Source organism: Entelurus aequoreus, unplaced genomic scaffold (assembly GCF_033978785.1).
Source record: "Entelurus aequoreus isolate RoL-2023_Sb unplaced genomic scaffold, RoL_Eaeq_v1.1 HiC_scaffold_32, whole genome shotgun sequence".
NCBI classification, from domain to species: domain Eukaryota; kingdom Metazoa; phylum Chordata; class Actinopteri; order Syngnathiformes; family Syngnathidae; genus Entelurus; species Entelurus aequoreus.
This window is the reverse complement of record NW_026907964.1, coordinates 106,643-111,286: the sequence shown is the minus strand read 5'-3', so window position 1 is coordinate 111,286 and position 4,644 is coordinate 106,643. Positions and strand designations below refer to the sequence as shown.

The 4,644-nt window shown below is 38.2% G+C and overlaps 1 long non-coding RNA gene across 2 annotated transcripts; it reads right to left on the bottom strand.

Annotated features, from left to right (window-relative positions):
• Positions 1-468: 468 nt before the first annotated feature.
• On the bottom strand, positions 469-2,380 carry LOC133645292 (uncharacterized). 2 transcript variants are annotated; one of them, XR_009824961.1, is made up of 4 exons: positions 1,414-2,380; positions 1,195-1,316; positions 938-1,056; positions 469-825 (listed from the first exon to the last, which is right to left on the bottom strand). It is a non-coding gene; the product is annotated as an uncharacterized LOC133645292 (long non-coding RNA). The 2 variants fall into 2 exon arrangements; XR_009824960.1 differs by having other exon boundaries at positions 1,195-2,380.
• Between the last annotated feature and the right edge of the window lie 2,264 nt (positions 2,381-4,644).

Sequence of the window (4,644 nt, the reverse complement as noted above, 5' to 3'; positions counted from 1 at the left end):
TGAATGAGTGTAAATGGGGGAGGGAGGTTTTTTGGTTTGGTGCACTAATTGTAAGTGTATCTTGTGTTTTTTATGTGGATTTAATAAAAAAATTAAAAAAAACGATAATAAAAAAACTATACCGATAATTTGATATTACATTTTAACGCATTTTTCGGCCGATAATATCGGCAGACCGATATTATCGGACATCTCTAGCTCATATACATCAAGTGGCAAAGCATCAGTTGCATCTTTCAGATTCATCACTTGAAATTAGTCTTTTTAATCACATAAGTGTGAAGGTGTTCATCAAAATAGTTAACAGTGAGAACTCTCAACAAAATGAACACCTCATCACGGTCAGAAAAGGTAACAATATACACTGTCTCTCCAAAGATATGTTTGTTGTCCAGATCACATTTGAAGGAAAGCACACAACCAGGTGTGTAGCAATGACCAAATATAGACACACAACTGATACTCCAAATGTTTCAATCATTGATTGAAACTTTATTAGTAGATTGCACAGTGAAGTACATATTACATACAATTGACCACTAAATGGTAACACCCCAATAAGTTGTTCAACTTATGTCCACAGGCTGCCATTTTTTCAATCAACAACTCCTACTTTACCAAGCAGGCAAGGTTACAAGCCCAATACAATTTGAAGAGTTAGTCCAGACTGCAGGTGAGACCCTCTTCCTGGAGTGGAATGACATGGGCAGCCACGAGGACATATTGTGTTGATGTTGTGCTGCAATGTCCAATGCTCACCAGACCAGGTTGCATCACTGGAGCAGGGTCAGTGGTTTGTAGGAGGTCATGGAAGCTTCTTCCTGGCTAAAACAGTGTATGCAACACATGGGATTACATCATCTTTACAAGTTATGAATCATTTACTTAAGATATCTCACTTGTTTTATATTCTTATCACAAATTAAGATATTCTTACTTGTTTAATGTAGGACAGCACTGACTTGATGCTGCATTTTGTCCATCCCATAGATCTTCTTGACCCAGTAGGGGGCAGATCATGTGTGAGCATCTTCAGTGCTCTACAGCACCTTCATTCTGTACAAATAGACAAATATACACAGTTTATATCACTGACATGTGACACTGTAAGGTTAAATGTGTGTCAACTTGGGGAGTCTTTGGAAGATGACACAAAAAGGCATGATAATCCTCCATAAATAAACTAAACATTACCAGCACTCTCAGCTTCTGGTGGTTCATCTTTTCCTTCAAGAGCAGCCAGCTTCAACAACTTTGGTCCCATTTGTGTAGAAAGATGTCTGTCTTGTATGGAAACATCTTCTCAAACTGTCGATCTGTTAAGGTTTACCAACAGGACAAGACAAGGGTGATTAGATAAGGTTATATGCAAATCCATTTGAGTGCAGGTGGTGATTACATTTACTGACTTACCAGATATGGTACATCAATGAAACAAGGGTAGTTCTCAACAATCTCTGCCAGAGTAGGTGACTGATTAGATATCCAGTATCTTGGGTGGAAGTAGGTTTTGTCCTTACCCATCTTGATGGAAGAAAGGTTCTCCGGACTAGGCTTCATCCTTATGATCACAGTTATCCATTCTTGGACAGACTCATCACTTTCTGTAACTTCTTCAAGTCCAACAGTGACTTCAGATGAGCCACCCCTTCTGCAATAACGGCACCGATCATCCCTTCGTTTTCGGCGGATATTCCTCAGCTTACCTTCCAGAAAGCCAGCGTGGCATGTTGGATCATAGACGTGTTCCTTTACAACACAAATAAAACTGGGATCTAATGAGCTACTGTCACAATCAATCCAAGTAATGTGTGTTTCTCACTCTTAACATTCCCTTACATATCCTTATTTTCGTCCTCCATGTTGATGTTAAGTGACGGGTAAAGTGTCACATGGTTCTGGCGAGAAGTTTTTTGTCCGCACTTACTGGATAACTGAGGAAAAACATCATGAAGAAGAAAAAGGACACATTAACATTGGACATAACATTAGACGTCCTGTAGTTCAAAATAAGTGACAAATGTCTACTTACAACTGACGGCAGTTGTTACCAGCACCCTTCTCCATTTTTATGTAACTGAAGTGAATTATATAGCGCTTTTTCTCTAGTGACTCAAAGCACTTTACATAGTGAAAGGCAATATCTAAGTTGCATTTAAAGCAGTGTGGGTGGCACTGGGAGCAGGTGGGTAAAGCGTCTTGCCCAATGACACGACGGCAGTGACTAGGATGGCGGAAGCGGGGATCGAACCTGGAACCCTCAAGTTGCTGGCACGGCCGCTCTCCCACTCTCCTCGTAGAATGCAAAAATCCTGGGATCTTTTAGTTGGAGGCGAGTGTTGGCAGTGTCAGGATGAAGATCACTGGCTGCTGTTGAAGTGTGAAGGAACAGTCCAGTATTTTATTTCAACCAGTGTAGAGATATTAACACTTCATCTAAGCCAGCGTGTCCAAAGTGTGGCCTGGGGGCCATTTTCAGCCCGCAGCTAATGTTTTACTGGCCCATCATTCTAAAAAAATGTTTGAAAACATTAAAAGTGGAATAAAAGAGCAAATGGGTGAAACGAAAGGAGAAAAACTTTGCAATGTTCACTCTAATAACACAATTTGTTTTTACAATTTCTCACAAAATAATCAAAATCAATGTTGCTATGAATTATTGACCGACTTAAGGACAAAAAGGACATACAAAACATGAAAAAAAGTTAATTATATAAATTGTTATTACAAACATACAAAGCTAATTACACTATATATTATCTGAAGCTGATAGAGATTTAAGTGTTAAATGTAAACATGAGTGGGGCACTTTTGGATCCTTAAGAATTTTAGTGGAATTAAAAAACACCTGTCTTTGCTAAAAAATTTAAAATAAATTCTAATCAATGTTGCTATTAATTATTGACCTAGTTAGGGATCCAATTACTTCACATCAAATATTCCACTTTGAAAATTTTTTTGGGAAAAATATTGTATATTTGCCCCCAAAAAATAGGGTTTTGACAAAAAGCTCATGAAATGTGTGTGTATATATTTTACACCTGAAGTTGAATTACAGATTCAAGCATTTAATTAAAAAATATATAAAACTTGTTTTAAACCTGTTTTAAGACTGAAACCCTTCTGCGTCCCTAGGACCTAACTTGCGGGAGCCAATAAGGTTAAAAAAAATAAAAATAAAGTGGATATTGTATTGGTTTTGAAAATGAAAAAATATCAAAATGGCCCCCGCATGTTTTGATTTCAGTGTGCGGCCCTCAGTGGAAAAAGTTTGGACACCCCTGATCTAAGCACTGGGATAATACTACAAATAAAAGGCACATAGGCTCACTAAACAGATGATTATGTTTAGTGAGCTGCCTTAAATGAACAAACATACCTGCTGTACTTCCATTTCCTGTGTGGTGACAGCAGTGGCACTGACATACCAAACATCTCATTGAATGGACTTGAATACAATTTGGAATGTATCCATGTTTTCAACTTTGCAGTTCACATCAGTGTCAATGAATTCATTCAAATCTGAGCAGAAATTCAGAATTCTGGTCATTTCTGCTTTGATGTACACACCTGTGTAATGTCCTTGACTTTACCAGGAGTGGAAGTCTTCTTGAAAATGTCTCTGCCATCCAGGAGGACTTGTGAGACATCTGGGAGAAGCCATTCTTCTACATGTGTACAAACTCAAATGTACAGACAAACACAACTAATTCAATACAACTCCAAGGAAGGACTTTGTGTAAAATAATAATCATTTAATTATAGCCTAAGAGATTATAATACACATACAGTAGTTAGAACAAGCTACATTTTGAACCATTATTAGTCCAGTGCAAATATGTTTACATGTCATAGGTGACTTCATTTCTGAAACATTGACTATGACTGGAAATGGCCTTTAATACCTATGCAACATATGGACAGATTAAACTTAAAAAAGGTCATTTAAAATTGAGATAACATACCCAAAAGAAACTATGAATAGTTTAGGTCAACCAGTGCAGTTTTGTCAAACAGTTTAATTGATACTGTGGAGACCTTATCAAATCTTACCTTAGTAATGTTAGCTAACTTGTGGAAACAAACCTGCAAAATAAAGCCAACATTAATTTAGCCATTAAGCAACATTATGTACACAGCATAACCAGGCTACTATTTGAAAGAGCCCTAAAATAATAATAATGGAGGTTTAGTATAGCTAGCAATATGGCTAGCTGTTCATCAGCAGTTCATTTGCACATGCACAACTTTACATCTTGTCAGCAGGTTACAGTCACACATTCCCAGCAAAACTACCACTATTACACCCTTTAAGATACAACAACGTGCAAGTAGACTGGAATATGCTTACCTTCATTAAGACGGATACAGTCGCAGAGGTCCGGCGGTGATGGCCACGTAGATCACAGAAAAGGCGGGACTTTGTTTTGGTTTTGTTTTGTCCCCAACTCTATGGCCACCCAGCTGATTGTGGAGTTGAAACTCAGTGTGAATAAAGTGTCCCTGCCCTGGAAGTAAGGAGCTGTCTCCTCCTTAATCTTACTCCTTGGTGAAGTACCAGAAAGAACTACATTTCCCAGAACACCAAGGTCAAGATGGCCACCAATTGGCTGATTCAAGGCAGCTGTTAAGGAATGGTGGTGC